Raw genomic sequence first — 23,750 nt, forward strand, 5'->3', positions numbered from 1 at the left:
GTATAATGTAGATAAATGTGAGGTTATCCATTTTGGCAGCAATAATAAGGAAGCAGATTATTATCTCAATGGTGTCAGCTCAGGTGAAAGGGAAGTGCAACAAGACCTTGGTGTCCTTGCACACCAGTCACTGAAACTAAGCGTGCAGGTACAGCAGGCAGTGCAGAAAGCTAATGGCTTGTTGGCCTTCATAACAATATGATTTGAGTACAGGAGCAAAGAGGTCCTTCTGTAGTTGTATAGGACCCTGGTGAGACCACATCTGGAGTATTGTGTGCAGTTTTGGTCTCCTCATTTGAGGAAGGATGTCCTTGCTATTGAGGCAATGCAGTGTAGGTTCACAAGGTTAATCCCTGGGATGGAGGGACTGTCATGTAAGGAAAATTGGAAAGACTAGGCTTGTATTCACTGGAGTTTAGAAGGATGAGAGGGGACCTTATAGAGACGTATAAAATTATAAAAGGACTAAACAAGCTAGATGCAGGAAAAATGTTCCCAATGTTAGGGGAGTCCAGAACCAGGGGACACAGTCTAAGAATAAATGGGGGGCCATTGAAAACTGAGGTGAGAAGAAACTTTTTCACCCAGCGAGTTGTGAATTTGTGGAATTCTCTGCCACAGAAGGTAGTGGAGGCCAAATCACTGGATGAATTTAAAAGAGAGTTAGATAGAGCTCTAGGGACTAGTGGGATCAAGGGATATGGGGAGAAGGCAGGCACAGGTTACTGTTTGTAGATGATTAGCCATGATCACAATGAATGGTGGTGCTGGCTCGAAGGGCCAAATGGCCTCCTTCTGCACCTGTTTTCTATGTTTCTATGTTTCTAAAGATCTCGAAGGTCAATCTGTTCAGTAGGTGGCCCTGTAAATACTCACCATCCTTCCTGATTTGTTCAGTCTGTGAACATTTTCTATTGCTGATTGAATCTGATGTTCTGATAAGGAATCAGTCATTTAAAACTGAGGAGCAAAGAAATTTCTCTCAGAAGGTAATGAATATTTGGAATTTCCAACCTCAGAGAGTAGTGCAGGCCAGATCCTGAGATATATTTAAGGAGTAGATAGCTAAATATTTTAAAGATTAATTGAGCTTTATGGGAACTGGAGTTGAGGCCAGCACACATCAGCCATGATCATTTATGAGAGTATTGCTGGGATTTGTGCAAAACGGTGTTATAAGCAGAGGTTGGGCAGGCTAGGACTCTATTTCTTGGAGTGCGGGAGGCTGAGGGGTGACCTTACAGAAGTGCATTCAATCATGAGATGTCATAGACTGGGAGAATGCACTGAGTCTTTCACCTCTAGGTGGGGAGTTAGGAACTAGAAGGCATAGGTTTAAGGTAAAAGGGGAAAGATTTAATAGAAATCTGAGGGGCAACTTTTTCCACACAGATGATGGTACATATGTGGAATAAGCTGTCAGACCAAGCGTGGACTCGGCGACTGTTTCACCGAACACTTGTGCTTAGTCCACCAGGGTCTGGATCTCTCATTGATAACCAGGTTAACTCCTCCTCCCATTCCCAAACTGACCTTTCTATCCTGGGCCTCCTCCATTGCCAGAGTGAGGCCACACGCAAATTGGAGGAACAGCACCTCGTATTCTGCAAGGGTAGCTCATAGCCCAATGGTATGAACATTGAATTCTCCAATTTTAGGTAATTCCAAACTCCTCTACCCTTGCCCCCACCCCCATGTCCTTTCTCCATTATGCCCCACCTAGACTCATACCTATTTCTCCTTTCACCTTCTCTTTCCACCTACATTTCTTCCCAACTCCTCAATCAATTAATTTGTCTCACACATTCTGTCTATTCATTTCTGGCCTTTGTCAAACTATCTGCCTATCAATACCCCATCAATCTATCACCTGTCATGCTTTGTTCTGCCCCTCCTTTCTTCCAACTTTCTTCCCCTCCCACAATCAATCTGGAGAAGTGTCCTGATTTAAAACATCACCTGTCCATGTTCTCCAGAGATGCTGCTGACCTGCAGAGTTACTCCAGCACTTTGTGTATTTTCATTTGTCAGAGGAAGTGTTGAGGAAGATACAATAACATTTAAAAGACAGTTGGATAGGAAAGGTTCAGAGGGATATGGGATAAATGCAGACGTGTGACTCATGTAGATTAGCATCTTGGTCAACATGGACAAAATGGGTCAAAAGGCCTGTTTCCATGCTCTATGACTGTATTGAATGGTGGACAGATTTGGGGATCCTGGTGACCTAATCTTGCTCTATTTTCTTGTATTCTCATGTTCACTTCAATGGGCAGACATTGTTGTAGAGAACCCTTACAATAAATCTGCCTCCATTCCATTTTGTTATGTTCCATTGAAAAGAAATCGAAGCAGATTCATTGTGATAGCCACAAAATGCTGGAGTAACTCAACAAGACAGGCAGCATCTCTGGAGAGAAGAAATGGGTGACGTTTCGGGTCGAGACCCTTCTTTGGACTGAAAGTCATGGGAAAGGGAAACAAGAGATATAGACGATGATGTAGAGAGATATAGAACAAATGAATGAAAGATATGCAAAAAAGTAACAATGATAAAGGAAACAGGCCATTGTTAGCTGTTTGCTAGGTGAGAAAGAAAAGCTGATGTGACAGGTGGTTGGAGGGATGGAGACAGAGGGAATGTAGGGGTTACTTGAAGTTAAAGAAAGCATCTCTCATTGTGACAACTGCTGATTCAAGTGAACATAAAAAACAAGAAAATAGGAGCAGGAAAAGGCCACCGTATGTTCACATATTTGACTTGTTTAGTGAAATGTCTAAATCCTTGTTCTCAAGTCCTTTGTTTTGAAAGTGGGTTAATCATTACATTCAACATGAAGACATCCAGGGGTTTAGGCTGGCATCTCATTTGAACAATGGCATCTTTGACTGTTCAGTAATTCCCCAATCCTGTGCAGGATTTTGTGCTCAACTTTCTGGAGTGAGATTTCAACCCACAAATTTCCGCCTAATTTCTGACAACTTTAATCCTAATCAAACAAACATTTCATGTAATCTTATTGACATTTGTAACTTTTACATGACACATATAACATCAGAATATTAAACAAACTTCCAGATGGGTAAAACAGCAGTGGTGTGCAAATTTGGAATATTTTGGAATACGGAGAAAGCAGGAACAGGTTAGGGATTGTAGATGATCAGCCATGATCACAATGAATGGCGGTGCTGGCTCGAAGGGCCAAATGGCCTCCTCCTGCACCTATTTTCTATGTTTCTATGTATTTGAATTTAATTAACTATTATTAATTAATCAAAGTAAGTTTAATATAAGCCAAAGTTTAATAGATTCTACCCAGAATATTTGTTCTAGTGGAAATAAGCGCATTTGGGTTTAATCATAGAAGAGAGAGTCCAAAAAAAGCAACATCAAATTTGGTATTGTGCGTTCCATTGTAAATTGGTAGGCCTGCTTGTTCAGAATTCAGTACATGTCTCCTCCTCCAGACTGATTGTGCCCACTCTCCTGCCAACGTGAAACTGTTACAGAAACAGAGGGCCAACTAAGCTAACCCTCCGTAATATAGAGTTGACCTATTTAATGGGATGGAGTTCGTCACATGCCAATGCCTTGGACAGTATAATCTAAAGATAAGTATGATTCAGATCACTATCATCAGATTCTTCCAATTGCTTTCTTAAACTGAATTAGATCGAGGAAATGTGGGAAGAAATAACTATATCTTGAAGATGGCAAAATCATGACAAAGATTTTAGAGATATAGGTAGGGTAGAGAGTCAGAACCTTATTCCTAAATGAGAAATATCAAATACTAGAGGGCATAGCTTTAAGGAGAGAGGGGCAAAGTTTAAAGCAGATGTGCAGGGAAAGGATTTTTAATGAAAAGTGGTGAGTGCCTGAAATGCACTGCTGGGGTTGGTGGTGGACACAGATAAAATAGGGGCATTTAAGAGACATGAATAGGTACGTGGATATGCGGGGAATAGGGGGAGGGGGGGATATGGATTATTTGAAGGCAGGGTAAGGATTGGTCTTGGCATTATTTTTGGCACAAACGTTGTGGCCCAAAGGATTTGTTCCTGTGCAGTTCTATGTTCTAAGATGCACAAGATGAGTTTATTTTCTAAAAGGGAATTCACAAAATTACTTCTTGAAAACTGATTGTGTCAACTTACCGCTCAAAATGAAGGGTAATATTGACAGACGGCTTAAAGAGGTTGTTCCTCTCGATCTAATTTATTCGCTCAATCTCAATCTATATAAATGTGTAGTCTTTTGGCAAGATATTTTTACGTCTACAATTGAAGGTGAAAGATCCATTTAATGAAAAGAAAAAAAAAGAAATGTCTGTAACAAAAAATTGAACTGGAACTATTTTAGTGAGTTTAATTATGGTCTGGCTTTTGGCTGCAGCATTATGTGGTTAAAATACACATCGTTATTCTTGTATGTATAATGAGAGCTGGTAACAGCTGTGTGAAGTACGCTGCATAGAATACATCCCTCTGGTGTTCCGCATAAAATGATTATGGCTTGTGCTACATGCGATTATGCTTGACACCTCTGAGGGTTTTCCACAGATTGCTGGAACAATATGAGAATAAATGTATAACTCTTTCCACCCCCTCATCTCACCTCCTCCTACGAACTTACTTATACACACACACACACACACACACACACACACACACACACACACACACACACACACACACACACACACACACACACACACACACACACACACACACACACACACACACACACACACACACAGGGAAATACAAAGAGACGTTTTGGTTTTACCAAGCTTTCATGTTCAGTGTTCATTGTTTTCTCTACACCAAATATTCACACCACCAGCGTTGTCATTTTCCTCTGATGCACAAAATGTCCATGCATATTCATGGATTGTTGGCATAACGTATTAGCTCTGATCTTCATGGATTCCTTTAAATAGCTGTGCCAGCATGATCGAGGGTTTCTATATCAACGGATTTTGTTAGCTTGAGAAAAAAATGAGCCAATATTAAATAAAGCATTATATTAGCTGAGTTGTGCACCCCGGTTCCCTGAGCTGAGGAAAGCGGCAGGTTCCAAACTCATCTAAAGCCCTGATTATAAACTGTCAGCTAACATTAGAATCATTCAAAGAAATTCAGCACAGCCATGTTTCAGATGGGGCATTAAGCCAATAGCACTGATTGTTCAGGTGGATGGGAAATTACCCCATGGAGTCTTTTTAGAAAGAACAGTAAAAGTAATTCTTTATCTGAAAATCAAATTAAACCCCACAGATGCTGGAAATATAATGTATTTTTGGGAAGAGAAACAGAATCAAGGTGTCAGGTCAAAAACCCTTTGTCCGATCGATCCACTGGAACACTGGCTCTATTTCTATTCCCACAGATGTCACCTGACCTGCTGAATATTTCCCGCATTTTCTATTTTTGGTTCAATGCTTTATCTTCCCTGGTCAATATTAATCTTCTAACCAGAAGTCATCAAAGACAAATTAACTTGCCTTCTATTTCATTTTTATTTGAGGAGTTTATCTGAGTTCAAAATGTTGCTAATCTACAAAAACTGTTCTTCAAACATATCATGTTGGTTTTAATGTATTCTGTACTTCCTGAAGGCATGAAAGGAATTATAAAAAATCATTAAGGAACATTTATATAAATAACTACACCAGTGTTCACAGATTTCTCAACAATCTTATATGTGACCAGGAAATGAAATGGCAAATATGGACCATTATGACCAGAACTGCATGAATACTGCCTTCTTTTGTATGAGGAAGACCATGGTGATAATCCATCTTCTTGACTGTATAAAGGGTGAGGAGGATAATGATGTTTTTTCTATTAGAGGCTCTGCAATATTTGCATTTCATTATATGTCTTTTGACCATGTATCAAATCTGATTTAGGATAATCCAAATTTCAGTATTCTTTCCCCCGTATATTCCTGCATCTTCCGTGAACTCAAATCTTGATATGCTCTTCACTTAATAGTACAATGGACTCCACTTCTCCTGAGATGCTGCCTGACCCGCTGAGTATTTATTTGTCAGTTAGATACACACTGAACTATTTTGTTGTTGATTATTATGATGTTTACAGAGTAGTATGATTACATGTCTGTTGTGCTGCTGCAAGTAAGAATTTCATTGTCCTGTTTTTGGGACATGTGACAATAAAACACTCTTGACTCTTGAGTTACTCCAGCACTTTATGTCTTTTTTTGGACCCCACTTTAACCACTCTCTGTGGGGAAAGCAAACCAATCTTTATGCAGAAATATACCACTGCACCATCTTAATGTTGAGATACTTAGATGTGAAAATGTACGTTCTTGCAGAAGACACTAAGAACTGCACTGGATAGAAAATATTTAGACAGAATTGTAACACATAATTACATTTGAGACTGAAAAAGCTATTCCATGTAAAGGAGGAAAATGCAGAGTTGGGCTATGGTGTTATTTTAATGCCACAAACATACATGGAGGAATCATATCCAGAACCTTCAATGATGGATTATAACGCTAGATTTTCTACATTTGTGTGAATTGAGTGGAAAAAATTGAATTGCTCTTTCAAAGGGCCAACAGTAGCATATTGGGTTGAATGGTCTCCTTTAGTTCAGTCAGACTCTAACTGTGTTCCTAATAGATCAATTTCTCATTTTCCATGTCAAACTGAAATGCTGAGGTTGCACAATCTAACAGCCAATTCAGTCTTGATTATCTGAGTGAAGCTACAACTCTTATTCTTGGCAGGGCCTGAAGGCAAGTTGCATCTCCTGCAGAAAAAAGAATCTTTGTAACAAGGAAATGCAGATTTTATTTTATTTGCATACTTTATAAATTTGCTTTATTCATTTTTTACATTTTAGGAAAGTGCATCTTGCTGCCAAGGTCAGCTTTTATTACACTTTGTTAATTACCCTTGAGATGATTATGCTGAGCCAACTTCTGGAGCCACTATCACTGATAGGACTACAACAGAGCTATTGAACAAGGAATTGCAAGATTTGGAACTGGCACTGATATTCTGCTGATCTACTCAAATCCCATCCCCCTGCATTAGGGCTGTTGCCATTTATGCCTTGCCCATTTCAGCGTCAATCTAACTGCATCTTAAACACCGTAATTATATTCCACCATCTGGGCACAGCGGTAGAGTTGCTGCCTTACAGCGCTTGCAATGCCGGACACCCGGGTTCGATCCTGACCATGGGTGCTGTCTGTACAGAGTTTGTATGTTCTCCCCGTGACCTGCGTGGGTTTTCTCCGAGATCTTCGGTTTCCTCCCACACTCCAAAGACGTATAGGTATGTAGGTTAATTGGCTTGGAGTATGTGTAACATTGTCCTTGGTGTGTGTAGGGTAGTGTTAATGTGCGGGGATCGCTGGTCTGCACGGACTTGGTGGGCCGAAGGGTCTGTTTCCGTGCTATATCTCTAAAGTTAAAACTATCTCCTCTGGTAATGTGTTCCCGATATCATTCCCAGTCTAAAAATACATACCCTTTAGATCAACTTTCAAAGACCTTCCTCTCACCTTAAACATCTTAAACACAAGCCTTCTTGTTTTTGATAGTCCAACCATGGGAAAAAGATTATGACTATCTACCTTACCTATGCTCTCATCATCTTATGTACTTCAGAACTACTCTATAACAGAAGCCTTAATGTATTGGAAATGTTAGCTGCAAAGTTTATGAAGTTTCAAATTATGTTTTACCAGTTCAATTTATAGTCAGTATAATGTTAAGAATGTATGCAGCATATATAAGACCTAAGTAAAAGGGCTATTGATTATTAGCTGGTTTCTGATATTTACTCAAGGAAGTTTACTAAAGGAGACCATTCAACCCAATATGCACACACAACTTCATTAATTTGACGGATAATAGATATTCCACTGTATTTGTTCTTGACCGTGATGTAGATTTTTGAACTCAAGCCTGTTTACACTGAAAATAATTCCTTTCACTATTATTCTTGAGGGGAAAATATGCTTGAAAGCAATTTAATATTTCTACTTGGAATAAACCAACAAATAAAGAAACACTCTTGCCTTTAATTTACTTCTGTTTTCAAGATCTGTCCTTAGATTGCTATTGTGTGCAAATGTTGAGCAGTTGTGATTTAACCTTAGCAAAGAATCTGGTCAGATTATAACATTCCACCATGAAGATTTATTTGCGATACAATGTGGTCTGTTCTCACTCTATCTTACAGCATTCTGCGCTTATTATTTTTCCAGGCATTACCAAACCATTTATTTGGTATGAAAAGCAAACACCTGCACATAGTGGGGTACTGAAATAAAACAGAAAATGTTGGAAATACTCAACAAGTTAGGCAATATCTGAAGAGAGAGATAAACAGAATTAATGTTTTGATTCAATGACTTTGTCAGTTTAGCTGTGCTTTCAGATTCCAGCTTAACCTATCTCACTTACCTCTTATTATGGATACAAATATAACTGTGCTGAGTATGATTTGTTTCTTCACCTTCATTCTTTGACCTGTTTTTCCAGTTAGCGGAAAATGTCTGATCTAAAGCTGTACCAAAATTAGACTAATATTCTGGAATCTATCCTTACTTAAGTTGTCAAATGGATCTCCTCAGCAATTTTATTTTGGTGTGGTTTACGCTCATTAAGTGGAAGGCTGTTATTGAAAATCACTGGGACTCTTCTTCAATGACAGCATCAATGGTTCGCAGAGCCCGCGGACTGTACTCACTACCTGCGGAGTTGGCTGTCTTCGGAGGCTGTGGTGGCGCTGCGAGTGTGGCTGCGACTCGTCTTCGGGGGCTTCGGCCACGGGCCACGGGCCGTGTGGACGTCTGAAGCTCACAGGTCTCTGGGTGGGGGTCGGCTTCGGGAGCTCCGGCAGCGGCAGTGTCTTCATCCGCCCCGAATCGCGAGGCTTGGGTCGGCCCGCTGCGGACCTTTCAGCATCCGACCCGGCCTGGAATAGACCACGAGATTTTCCATCGCCCGGCAGGGGCTTTAATGTCGGGAGCCCCGACCGCCCCGACGTGTCAATTTCGACTGCCTGACCGTGGGAGAAGTCGGCAGGGAAGAGAGAAGACATTCTGACCTTCCATCACAGTGAGGAGGTGACTGGAGAAGACTCACTGTGATGGATGTTTTTTGTTTTAAGTTGGTTTTTGTGATTGTGTGTTTTATTGCTTTCTTTTTATTGCCTCTCATTGTTGACTGTGGGTAACGCAATTTCGTCCAAAAACATGTTTTTGGGTGACAATACTTTATACTTTATACTTTATACTTTATACTTAAATAATCTCAAGTCAGATGAAATGTGACAAAAAAAATCCTCTTGTATTATGCCCATAATCTGGAAAGAAATCTAAAACATGTTATTCAGAATGGTGTGACCCTTTGTTAACCTTTAAATAGTTCCCATGCAACACTGGTAATCTACCATGTTACCATTCTGACCATTAGATTTGGGCCCTTCTGCAGATAATAGCAAGTTTTTAATTTATATGGCACCTTTGGTGGAACAAAGATTAGTACCAATCCATCCAATTCATCCATATTAGGCTGTGTAAATAATGCTTGATTGCAGGGGTTGGCAGAGAATTGATGGGCTTAGTTTATTGAAAAAAAGTTTTCTGCTTAAAAATGGATCTGCTGAACACAGTGACGAAGAGCAGCTTGTGAGCTCAACGTTACAACTGGTAAGAGCCTAGACAGAACTATGAACAATGATCCCTTTCGTAGTGTGTGGGTGCTTGATACATCCTAATCACCCTAATGTACAGTAATGTGTTCTGTGTGAAAGGTCTTAGTTGAATGTCCAGTGTCCTTTATTTGTTAGTTATGTTCAGTCTTTAGATGTAATTCCATAGTTTTATTGTTTTGTTAGTTATGATATGTTCAGTTTTTAGTTAAGTTCTGCAGATATTTTAATGCTTTGCTCTGATGCCATATAGCCTTTATGCCTGAATAACAAGTGTTAAACACTGCTGCTGGACTCAGCAAATCATTGAGAATTCAGTGATCATCCATTGATCAAGACGTTAATGAGTGTCATAATGGGGGAAAGATAGGCAGCGAGACCAAGAGATTTGGAGAAAATACATAAGCTTATCAGCAGTATGGACAAGGATCTGATGGAGGTAGTTGAGATGCAAGGGAATAATAACAATGGAGTGCTGTCAGTGGACTGTGTAAAGATTGTTACCCCTTATTTCTGAATATACTAGCTAAATTACCTCAATATTGTAAAACTTCCCAAACTTCCCAGTCATAATTGTCACTGCATGAGAACGCCTCTATTGCACATACTCTGACCCGAGGGTAAGTTTAATTAAAACCAACCACTTTTAATTACCATGACAATCTTTTTTGAATGATTCACTCGAATAAATCTAATTATGAATGGAAAAGAGGGGAAAAATAGAGATGAAAACGGGGATAAGTTCCTCTAAGGAGTTTACTTTGATATAAAAGAAATGAATAACTTATAGAATGATTAGCTGAACTGTAAACACTGTTAATTTAAAAATATGGTGATATGTATAAGCATGACTGCTCAGCAAAATGGGGACATGATACTGATCTTTTATGGTTGCATCCAAGTTATTCCAACAGTGATACAGTTTCTTTAAAAGGGAAATGCATGATTCTCTGACTAGCCAGAGAGCCGTTATTCCTGCTTCTGCTCATTCTCCTCTCACAGCTGTTACTCTCCCACAGTTTTCTTCATTGTTAACTCACTAACCCTTCAGGTTACAAATTCTCAGGATTGGAACCCTGTCATAACCTGGGCACTGCCTGTATTGTCACTTTCTTGTATACTAATCCTCTCTTCAACTATTCAGAAATCCAAATGGTTAGCATCTGGCTCACAGAATGCTGTTTTATGGGCTCCGCTTATCACATCGAGGTCTTACATCGTTCATTTACATTAACTGGGGCCCAATTCCCATGCTCCCTTAAAACTCAGGCTATAGAAACAAAGAACTGCAGATGTTGGATAATACACAAAAGGACACAAAGTGCTGGAGCAACTCAGCATGTCAGGCAGCATCTCTGGAGAACATGGATAGGTGACATTTCGGGTCACGACCCTTCTTCAGACTCTGAAGAAAGGTTCCAACTAGAAACGTCACCTCTCCAACGATGCTGCCTGACCTGCTGAGTGATCCCTGCACTTTGTGTCCTTTTGTGTCCCTTAAAAAGTATCTGTTTCTCTTTCCCATGTTCTTTTGAATCTTCCAGGGATTTGAACTTGGGCTCCAGCTAAACTTACTGGGTTCACAAGAAATGTTAATGTTCTACTGCGTACATCAAAAAAAAAAGTGCTATAGATGTGGTGGAGTATTAGTAGAAATACCATCCATAGTCAGGGAAATCTGCTAGTCTGGCGTCACCAAGAAGCCAAACCTGCCAGACTAATAGAGATTTACAGAATAAAATTGATTTCCCCAGATACCAAATCTTGCCAATGCTTGGTATTTATATTGAGGAATTGAGACAGAATGGTTTACAGATTTGTTGTATCAAGAAACGGGAAACGGTCATCTCTGTTATCATGCAACCAGAATATAGAAGCAAGTTTCATGAGCAGCAAGATCCAATATATAACAATTACATAGACTAAACACCGATCCATTGTTATTGGTGAAGTTCAGTTCAGGAACAAGAGTAGTTAGGAAACAAGAGTAATTACTTCCATTTATTTAATGTTTTTAAAATAATAAAACACCCAAATAGATTCCCAGATAGATTTCTGATAGAATTGGATGCCAAGTCACAGAAGGAAGTAAAACATTGGTCAAATAGCTCGGTTTAAAAGGGGCGAAGGAAGAGGAAAGATGGAAAGCTTTATTAAAAGAATTTCAGAGATTTAGGTCTGAATCGATAAAGACACTTATGCAGAAGATGAAACAAAATAAATCAATTATACACTAGAACCAATAACAGGGAAAACACGGAGCTTTTGATGCTCTATTAGGTCACAAAGATAGGGAGAGATAAGACCATAGAGTGTTCCTAACAAGGGCGGCTCGGTGGCGCAGCGGTAGAGTTGCTGCCTTACAGCGAATGCAGCGCCGGAGACTCAGGTTCGATCCTGACTACAGGCGTCGTCTGTACGGAGTTTGTACGTTCTCCCCGTGACCTGCGTGGGTTTTCTCTGAGATCTTCGGTCTCCTCCCACACTCCAAAGATGTACAGGTATGTAGGTTAATTGACTGGGTAAATGTAAAAAATTGTCCATAGTGTGTGTAGGATAGTGTTAATGTGCAGGGATCGCTTGGTGGCGCGGACTCGGTGGGCCGAAGGGCCTGTTTCCGCGCTGTATCTCTAAATCTAAAATCTAAAGGATGAATTTTAAATTTGAGATGTTGGTGAACTAGGAGTCTTACCATGGGACTGACTACCATACAGGACTCAAGCAGAGTTGAAACCGGTCTCGTCTAACATAAAATAATTGGTGTTGCAGTTTCCTCCTTAATATCTCCTGAGATAATAAGGGGTAAAGCTGGGCTAAGAGTCACTATCCTGATCATTTTCCAAAAGGCAACAGGCTCCTGTGGAAGTATCCAGTAGCACCGAATCAATGGATTGAGAAGGAAAAGGAGCAGAATAAATCCTCAGAAAGCCAGAAGAGTTGATTCCTTAAAAAAAACAACCGCTTTCTTGAAATCAATACCCCAACTAATTGGTATAATGTTGAAAACATGCTGAAGGCAGTGATTAAGATAAACTGCAGTAGCTGACAGTGCAATGGCTTGAAACTGAGCAACTGAGCCCCACCTTCAATGTCTAATTTACTCCTTATTGAGAATTAGACAGACTGTATAAAGATACAATAGCTCAATAGAAGAAGCAAGTTGACATTGAAGAGTGAAATATGGTTTAATATGCAGACTACTCCAGGGAAAGAAAAGATTAAAAAGAACAACTGGACACAGTGATGCTAAAACCTTGGGTATGAGACGCCAATTAAACAACAGAATAAGCCGTCCACTCCCTTTCTGCTGTAAAGAGATCAAAATCGATACAGCCTGTAGACGTCTCATATTTACTTACGGATTACTGATATTAAAAAATCCCATGATATTGTTTCAAAGCAGAACAGGAGAGTTCCTCCCAAAGTGCTGGCCAATATTTATATTTCATATGTGCAAAAGGATTATGTGGTCATTTTTATATTGCTGTTTCTGCGACACAAATTACTTTCATAAATTATCTGCTGCATTCTTTCCATTATAATTGCACCCACAGTTCAGAAATTAGCTCTGGAATGCCATGAAATTGTGAAGAGTGGAATTTTTAAAATCTTTCTTTCCGTAGAGGGCAAATCAATTATCCATTTCCGGTCACAGTTTGTAAAAACAAAATGTAAAAGCAAAAGCAATGAACAGGTCCTCTGCATTATTAAACTATTAAATCTACACTTTATAAAACAATCTTGACAAAATATCTGGACAGAATCACAACCTGTCCAAATTTCAAGATAGGATAAATAATGATTCTGCATTAAACCACAAAAAGAATATCTGCCTCCCCCTGACTGTGAAGGAGCCTATTACAATGACAGCTTCTGAATTACTCTCTGCACAGGTCTGCAGGGATACAGTGATCAATGTTGTAAAACATACATTGCATTCCAAATCGACCAACTTACCATTTTAGAACGCAGAATTGTAACATAAAGGATTGTAAATATATAAATATTGATGTTGTAATGGTTTCCATATAAATGGTGATAAAAGATCACACCAGTTGCAAGGGAGTGGAAGCAAGTTTTCTGGTCTTCCCAAGGTGACTGAATGTCATGTGAACAGATGATTGTCCACATTTTTGTACCAAACCATTTGCAGCAGCATTCACATGCAGTATGCTACTTCAGTTAAGACATACAGACAGACAGAGCACATCAACAGTGTAGCCACCTGATGCAAAAGAAAAGGATTCAATATACGGGATCTACAATAACTATTTAACCTTTGGAGAATATATTTTAATCCTGCATGTTAGACCATCGCCTTTATGAATGCAGCCAGAGACAATTTTCACAGAATTCTCTCAGGTTTTAGGAGAAAGGATCGATACTATTAACGATTCAGAATTTAACATGGTAGAGGATCAATTTACTAGTTAAGCAACAAAATCATAATCTAATAAATCTCTAGTCATTTGTTAAATTACAATAATTTGATAGTATTAATAATGTTAACTATCTGTGCTAAATCTATTTTTTATTAACCGTGCATCAATTCTTTGATGTCTTTTTTAGACAGATTATGCTCATGCCTGTGGCTGCTTTGAGTGTAGCATTGGTATGGATAAATTAATGAAGACTATTATCAACAAGGACAAGAGATTTGGGGCAGGAGAATGGGGTTAGGAGGGAGAGATAGATCAGCCATGATTGAATGGCGGAGTAGACTTGATGGGCTGAATGGCCTAATTCTACTCCTATTCCTTATGACCTAAGACAGAGGTTTACATGCACCTCCTCTAACCTAATCTACTGCATCCGGTGTTCCCCATATGGGCTCCTGTGCATCGGTGATACTTCCGACCGTTTTGTTGAACACTTATGCTTGATCTGCCAAGGCCTATTGGAACCCCTGGTTCCTAACCATTTTAGTTCTCCTCATTCCCATATTGACCTTCCTGTCCTTGGCCTTCTCCATTGCCAAAGTGAGGCCACATGCAAATTGGAGACACAGCACCTCATATTTTGCTTGGTTCGTTTCCAACCCAACGGTATAAACGTTTAATTTTCTAATTTTAGGTAACTTCCACAAACACTCCCCTCCCCCCTCTCTTCCCCCTTACCCATCTTGCCCCCCCTCCCCCCTCCCCCCCTCACCCCCTTCCTCCACTAAACGTCAGTTAATCAGTTCCACAGCTCGCAATAATGTGTCTCTCCTGGGATCACACTGTCCCTAGCCAACAATTGGCTTATCAGGGAATGTCCCTGCCTGAGGTCATCTGTAGCCGGCCACGATTTGTCCTGGTCTTTTTTTTCTTTCAGATCATCACTCCCCCTCCCACAATCAGCCTGAAGAAGGGTCCCGATCTAAAACGGCACCTATCCATTTTCTCCAGTGATGCCGCCTGACCTGATGAGTTACTCCAGCATTTTGTGTCTATTTACCTAAAACAGGTTGGTGGCTCAGTGGGGATGGGGGATCCAGATCAAAAATTGTGGGCTTCACAATCCATGCAATGTAAACCCTAATTTTCTTTAAATGTTAATCTTCTTTGAAATCTGATCATGAGGCACTCAAAAATATGGCACTGTTTGATCCAATTTCCAGACAATTGTATCAAAAGAATGAAATGATTTACATGCTGAAAACCTGAAGTAAAACTGGAAAACGTTGTCGATACTCAATGTAAGCAGCATCTGAAGAGAGAGAAACACAATGTTCAAGGTTATTACCCTCTGATTGGTGAAAAATTCTGATGAAAGGCAAGCAACCTGAAATATTAAGCGTTTTTTTTCTCTACAGATGCTGCCTACCCTACTGAGTATTACCAGACATTTTGTTTTATTCTTTGTATCTGTACATGTTGGAAGTCAACCAGTGTAGCGACCATAGGGATTGGTCCTGAGAGTCGAACCCTCGGATTGGCCAGCAAGGTCACATGGTGGTGCGACCATAGGGATTGGTCCTGAGAGTCGAACCCGCTGATTGGCCAGCTAGGTCAGGTGGTGGTTTTGGGGCCCAAAAACCAGGCAGTGGGAAGAGAACTTCGATGTGAACAGTTTGAGTTAATGGTTGTCTGTAATCTCGTTTGTTATCCTTTGTAATTGAATATTGCTGCCGCAATAAACTTCTTTAACAAAGTACAAGCCTCCAGACTCGCCATACCAGACAAATAAATACAGAGTGTGTAGGAGGAACTGCAGATGCTGGTTTAAACCAAAGATGGACACAAAATGCTGGAGTAACTCAGCGGGACAGGCAGCATCTCTGGAGAGAAAGAATGGGTGACGATTCGGGACGAGTCCCTTCTTCAGATACTAAATACAGAGATCTGCACATTCTGGCTGTGGTGTAAAGAGGATAACTTGACTCCTTCAGTACCAACCCACCCAAGCCTTCTACATTTGGTTGCTTATGTTATTTTTCTCACATTGCATTTTGCCTGTAAAATATCCCTATATTTAGAGTGGATGAGATAGTTTGTTTCCTCACTTCTTAGAACAGGCTGTTTTCATTCTGTTTGCTGCATAATAAATTGATTTACATACAATATATGCCCTGTCCAACTCCAATTCATTGGAGGACAATTTTGGCAATATGAATTCTGTGTATATTTATGTACAAACTCCATCTGGGAGACCCCAGGTGAGTTTGATGAAAGGATTCAAAAACAAAGGAAAACATCTCCAGGAGTGAGCTGCTTTTTTTTTCACGGAGCCTGCAACCTCTTTCAGGCAGGCTCACATGGCGAGTTCTAAGCATTGAGCTTCATATACAGTTAGAAAGGGAAGTGAGGGTTTTTGTTTTAAGTCGATAACCATCCATCAGGTATTCTATCGACAGCATCATGTGAATAATTCTCCTTGTATCCCAAGCCCTCAGCTTCTCTCCATTTCATGGAAACACAAGAGATATAGATGCTGGAATCTTGAGCAATAAACAAAGTGCAGAATGAACTCAGCGAGCGTCACAGATCCAGAGATCCAGGATCAAACCTGACCTCGGGTGCTGTCCGTGTGGAGTTTTGCCCTGTGACCTTATGGGTCCTCTGGGTTCTAAGATTTCCTCCCACATTCCACAGTCAGAGAGGCCCAACAGAGGATGTACTTCCTGCGGCAACTGAGGAAACACAATCTGCCACAGGCAATGATGGTCCAATTCTATACTGCTATCATTGAGTCCGTCCTCACCTTCTCCATCACGGTCTGGTTTGGCTCAGCCACCAAGCACGACAGCTGGAGGCTGCAACGGATCCTTCGCTCAGCTGTGAAGGTTGTTGGCTGCAACCTTCCCCTCATTGACGAAATGTACACTGCAAGGGCCAGGAAGCGAGCGGGCAAGATCATCTCTGACCCCTCTCACCCTGGCCACAAAATCTTTGAAGCACTTCTCTCTGGAAGGCGACTCTGGACTGTCAAAGCAGCCACAGCCAGACATAAAAACAGCTTTTTTTCCACGAGTGATAGTTCTACTCAATAACCAAGGTCTCTAGTCTCTTTTTTGCTCTGGTTTATTCTCACCCACATGTTTAGACCGTAATGTTGTATCCTTATTGTTTTAATGTGGTTATGCTTTATTCTTAATTGTTAACTGTATGTCTGTGTTGTCATTTGTGAGCGGAGCACCCAGGCACATTCCTTGTATATGCACATACTTGGCCAATAAACTTATTTATTCATTGCAAAGATGTCCAGGTTTGCAGGCTAATTTGTCTCTGTAAATTACCCCTCATGTGTAAGGAGTGGATGAGAAGGTGGAATAATATAGAACTAGTGTGAAGAGTGATCGTTGGTCCACGATGGGCAGAAGAGCCTGTTTCCATGCTAAATCTATTTAATCTCCAAATAGATCCTGACTGAAGACATCCCTCCACAGATGTTGCCTGATCTACTGAGTTCCTCTTGCACTTTAGGACACAAAGTGCTGGAGTGATTTAGCAAGTCAGGCAGAATTTCTGTAGAACATGGATAGGTAACACTTAGGGTTGAGATCCTTCTTCAGCACTTTTTTTCTCTCAGTCTCTTCTCCTTATCTCTGTAGCACAACTCTCTGTACCTGCACATTCATCACAGTGTGATACTGTTGATGACTGATTTCCTCATTTGATGTATTCATCCTGCCAGTGTCCATTTGAAAGTTGTTGAAAGTTACAGAAAAGTCTCCGCTCATAAGAATTCTATGCAAAATATTCACTGGACAAAACAGATGCAGGTGTTGAGGTTTTATTGATGTTGGACAATCTGCATTTTCCACTCTGCCATGAAATGCCTCAAAATCTCACCTCCTTTTCACTGGCAAGGTGCCTGAGCCCTGACAAACCCATGCTGGAGGTGTAAAATTTGAACGTCTGCTTAAATCAATTCAAAATCACCTCATTACATGTGCTAATGATGTAAATAGCTGTACTAATTACCAAGATCCCCAGCGATCCCACAGCGTAGTATAAGAAAATAACTGCAGATGCTGGTACAAATCGAAGGTATTTATTCACAAAATGCTGGAGTAACTCAGCAGGTCAGGCAGCATCTCAGGAGAGAAGGAATGGGTGACATTTCGGGTCGAGACCCTTCTTCAGACTGATGTCAGGGGGGCGGGACAAAGGAAGGATATAGGTGGAGACAGGAAGATAGAGGGAGATCTGGGAAGGAGGAGGGGAAGAGAGGGACAGAGGAAATATGTAAAGTTGGAGAAGTCGATGTTCATACCACTGGGCTGCAAGCTGCCCAGGCGAACTATGAGGTGCTGTTCCTTCAATTTCCGGTGGGCCTCACTATGGCACTGGAGGAGGCCCATGACAGAAAGGTCAGACTGGGAATGGGACGGGGAGTTGAAGTGCTCGGCCACCGGGAGATCAGTTTGACCACAGAGTAGTTGCCGTTTCCTCCACAGCCAGAATAATCTCCGATAACATCTCAAAGTTGAAGGCAATTCGCAATAATGCTTTTTTTTTTTTTAACAATTTGTGCTTTGCAACTGATCCCAGTTAGAAAAGAGCCTAAGTCCAAAAGACTTTAGAGCAGAAATAGACCATTCAGCCCATCGAGTCTGCTCTGCCACTTGATCATTTTTTAGCCAGAGGGTGGTGAATCTGTAGAATTCATTGCCACAGATGGCTGTGGAAGCCTTCTTGGTGTATTTTAAAACTGGAGATAGACAGGTTCTTGATTAGTAAGGGTGTGAAATGTCGCAGGGGGAAGGCAGGAGAATGGGGTTGAGGGAGAGATAGAACAGCCATGATTGAATGATGTAGACCTGATGGACTGAATGGCCTAATTCTGCTCCTATGACATCATGGCTGATCTATTTTACCCTCTCAACCCTATAACCTTCTCCCCATAACCTTTGATGCTCCTACTAATTACTAACATGTTAATCTCCATTTTCATGGACCACTTCCTTGAACACTCTTGGATAGGAATTATTGGTCTTTAGGGTAGAGACAAAGATCTACAGATGCGGGTTAATTCACAAAAGGACACAAGGTGCTGGAGTAACTCAGCAGGTCTCAGTTACTGGCACAAAATGCTGGAGTAACTCAGCAGGCCTGGCAGAATCTCTGGAGAGCATGGATTGGTGATGTTTTGGGTCAAGACCCTTCTTCAGAGTCTGAAGAATGGTCTTGACCTGAAACATCACCTATCCATGTTGACCTGAGATGCTGCCTGATCTGTTGAGTTACTCCAGCACTTTGTGTCCTTTTGGACCTGAGGGATTTGGTAGCCTTTACCTCTAAATAAACATTCATGTACTTTATGATAACTGTTGAAAAACAGTTTTAGAAAATTCATCTAAATATGAAATTTGTAGGAAATTAAGCTTTGGATTTTTTTTTAGAAATTTGCTGGGAAATGGCTTCTGTGATAGTGGGAATCTCAGGAAAAAGCTGACGAGAAATAATTATTTGTAGGTTGTGCCTAAACACAGTTCTGAATGCTTCAACTTTTTCTTTTGCATACACATGCTGGCCCTCGTTTTTATTGTGAATGTAAATGTCCTTGGAGCCACCTCTTCCCATTAGCTGTGCTCTCGTTCAGCATTCAATTGCAAATTGATGAAATCTGAAAAGGGATTTCAGACTTTAAAATAAATGTTTGCATAAAGTTATTGTGAAAGATTAAGTAAATATTTGACACATTAAATAATGTTTGTGTATTTGCATTTATATTTCAAATCAACTAACTCAAGATTCAGTGATTTTGGAACCCATCATTTTGCCAGCAGGAATTCAAAGGGTGCTGCTGTTGGCATTTAATGGATACATTCGGCACATCAAAACTAATTCTGTTGTCAATTCCTTTAGGATATTGCTCTCTGCAATGTTGTTTTGTCGGATTGTTCCCTGTTCTATTATTCTCAGAGGTATATTGTCCCTCCTGCTGATTAATCACCCCCTGCTGTCTCATTGTTTTAATGGGTTTCCCACTGCTTAATTATTCCCAGACATATGTTTTCCTCTTCTGTGTTGGTCTCTGATGAATTTCCCCCTGCTCTATTATTCTCGGTATGATACTGGGTCAAGGATATAAAAGTTACCATTTAAGTATAACTTCCTTTATCATACCTTTTTAATAAAAATTTCTATTACTATGTTTCCATCAGAAATTTAAAGGTGAATATTTGTTGAACTCTTTCTTGGAATGTGGATATATTTTACCAGGGAAGATTTTGATGCCATTTCTTGTTGCCTCCTTTGGTGATAGTCCATTTTCTACTTGAACTGTTCAAGTCTGTGTGATCAGATGAGTCATGGAATCATACAGGACAGAACAGGCCCTTCAGCCTACCATAAACATATTGACCTTCAATAAACTCTAATCCCATGTTCTAGCATTTAGTCAAGGGCCTGCAATGCCATGCCATTTCTCTACCACCCTTAAGGCAGAAAACATTTCAGGCCTACAGTTTTCATCAGCTTAACCACCAGTGCATAATTCTTCATAAAGACACATTGTAGCCCTTGAAATTCAACATTTAGTTCAACTCTGGAGACACAGGAGACTGCAGATGCTTGAATCTTGAGCAAAGATAAAGTGCTGGAGGAACATAGCAGTCCAGGCAGCATCTGTGAAGAGATATGGAAGGGCAGCATTTTGGGTTGGAACCTTTCCTCCGCAGATGCTAGGGGCTTGGCCTGCTTAGTTTCTCCAGCACTTTGTTTTTTTTGCTTTAATCTAACTCTTCCAGTTTTTCCTATTTGTGTCAGAACTGGTCATTTCTGAAGTCAGGTGTGCTGAGATAATATTAAATCTGTTTTTCTTTTTCCATAGTTACATCTCATAGTTTCAACTTGCCCTTTTGTTTCTTTTCCCACAGAACATAAGATTATCTTGACAACTTTATCACATTTGTCTGTTCTCTCAACTCCTTTCCTTTACTGCAACTTAAAACACGCTGTTCCATTCTGATGAAGAGTCATTAATTTAAAATGTTGACTGTTTCCCTGGAGATTTATTTCTGCATGTGTTGAGCTTTCGTTGAAGATCTAATTTGTAAATAAAATGGGATTATCAATTTAATCTGTATGGAACTGTCTGTGTGATAGTTGATGCCTTTTGGAAAATAGCTCACTGACCTTATTGGGAAGACATACGATTGTGTAATCTCTGGTGAAATTATGGTAATCTAATTTGAAATGTACCTAAGTAAGAAAGTCATCATTCATAGGCATTGATTCTGGAAATGACTTTATTATTATAGCATGCATTTCTTGAAAGGGCTGTATTTTATTGAAGGAAATTTTATTCCAGGGTATTTTATTAAAGAAGAATAACATCAACCTGAATCCTTCTTCAAATTTGCCTCTGTTTTTCTTGGAGACTACATGTAAGCTCCCTAGATATATTGAATATCTATATACTAAAACTCTTCTTTGTTTGTTTGTTTGTTTGTTCCTGAACAACAGCCCAAACAGTAAACGATAGCATGACAATTTTAGGCCCACCTTACTCACCGTTGTCCCTTTGGTGCTAATGGAAGACATTTCATTGAAATCGGTGTTATATTTTTTAAGTTATTCACATTTTAAAGTTTAAATCTATCTCCTAGGGAGGGAGGGAGAGAGGGAGGGAGGGGGTGGAGGGAGGGGGGGTGGAGGGAGGGGGAGGAGGGAGGATACGTGGGGTTGAGGGTATTGAGTGGGGGGAGGGGAAGGAGAAGGAGGGGAGGTGGAGAGGTAGGGGAGGGGAGGGAGAGGGAGAGGGAGGGGGAGAGGGAGAGGGGAGGGGGGAGGGGGGAGGGTGGAGTAGAGGGTAATGCACCAATGCAGGAGAGGTTTGGGCCCAACGGGTCCACTTGGTCTAGTTCTTTATAAATGGTTGTGTTTTTAAAACGCCACCATTGAACCATTTGCAGGCATTGAACTTTATCAGCCTCTTCTGGCTCCTCTATCCTTGAAGCCCTCACTCCCCCTCCTCCTACCAATGCAACATTAAATCATAAAATGGCAACACTTCTTGTCATTGGAAGAACGATCCTTAAATAATGGTATGTTCCTTTAAAAACATCCTGAAAATATTGCTGCCACTGTGTTACATTTAACATTTCCTGAATGCGGAGACCCTCTCCTTTCTGCTGAATCTAATTTCTAGGCATCTAAATCGTTCTCTTCCATGGCAACCACAGAATGTTGCAAGTGTTTGGCTGCCATGGGAATGTGTGTCTTAAAGGAAAGATGTCCTTCTCAGATAGGTTATCAGCAAATTCTAATACCTGCTTTCAGCTAGGTGCATTCTCATCAGTATCAGCACATGCTCCACTTTAACACATGATTCTCAGAGTAAACTACCACAGTGGTTTTTAAAAAATAAATCTTTAGCCAATTGCATGAACATTTGCTAGATCTTGTTGAGCATTTGTGCATACAACCATATTTAACAAACTCTAAAGGTAACATCCAAATTATAGACATTTAAGTCCCTTCATTATTCAGAAACAACCTAATTGCATAACTATTTTATAAAACTGTAGTGGTCATTGTGAATAACTTAAACTGATGTTTCAGAAGATTATCAGGTCAGTTGATCTTTAGCAGAAATGACCAAGTTTAATCAATCATTCTAGAGCTGACTGTCAGTCTCAGCTCATTGCCTAGAAATCCGAGCACAATTGAACATAAATTAGATTGTGTCTGCCTGCCAGTAGTATAATGAACTCCTCCAAGAGGCCTTTGGTGAAATTAAAACTATAAATATCCAGTCACCATGTAGAGTCAATTTACCATCAATTCACAATGGCTCAATTGTTGCAAGGCATCAAACACTTAGAAATGATCTGAGACTACTCAGAGCTAATGTATTTTTTTGTAAAATCCCATGCCAATTGTTTTACAGCTTGATCAAGTAGTTTTTTCATGAACAGCTCAAATACTATAAATGCTGTACAACTCCATTTTTTTTCTGCTTTATTATTTCTGGGCTACCATTAGTGAGTCCTAAAGTTAGCAAGAGTCACAAAATAGCTTTATTAAAAGTAATGGAATTAGAAACAATGGGCCCTCAATTTTCATTTCATACAAGTACAGTGTTTTTCTGTTGTGCTAACAGTTATCAATGTACAAATAGTCATTTTATTTTAAATAAATAACATAGCTCGAGTACGTATTTCAACATAGATTTCAAAGACAATATAATTGAAAATCATTTTTTTGTGAAAGATATCCGAAAGTATTCAGAGGGAAGATAAATTCTGTGTAAAATATAAATATGTTAATGTTATAACGTATTTCCCTTGTCACATATGGATTTTACTCCACAAGAAACCTTACTGAAAGATCAAAGGCCTATCCCCCAGGGTTTAAAAAAGTAGATGAAGTGGAATTATACCAAGAAGCAGCAATTGTTTTTTACTCATGTTCATCCAGCAAAGTCACCCGTTCCTGGTGGACACAATGGTATCCAATGGTGGAACCAGTGGCCATGTATGATGAGTGTGAAGGTAGGTGGACAAATTAACTTATCATGTAACATTAACTTGTCATGTCACAATGTATCTGTACACTGTGGACGGCTTGATTGTAATCATGCATAGTATTTTCGCTGACTAGGTAGCA

This window comes from Rhinoraja longicauda, chromosome 4 (assembly GCF_053455715.1).
Source record: "Rhinoraja longicauda isolate Sanriku21f chromosome 4, sRhiLon1.1, whole genome shotgun sequence".
NCBI classification, from domain to species: Eukaryota; Metazoa; Chordata; class Chondrichthyes; order Rajiformes; family Arhynchobatidae; genus Rhinoraja; species Rhinoraja longicauda.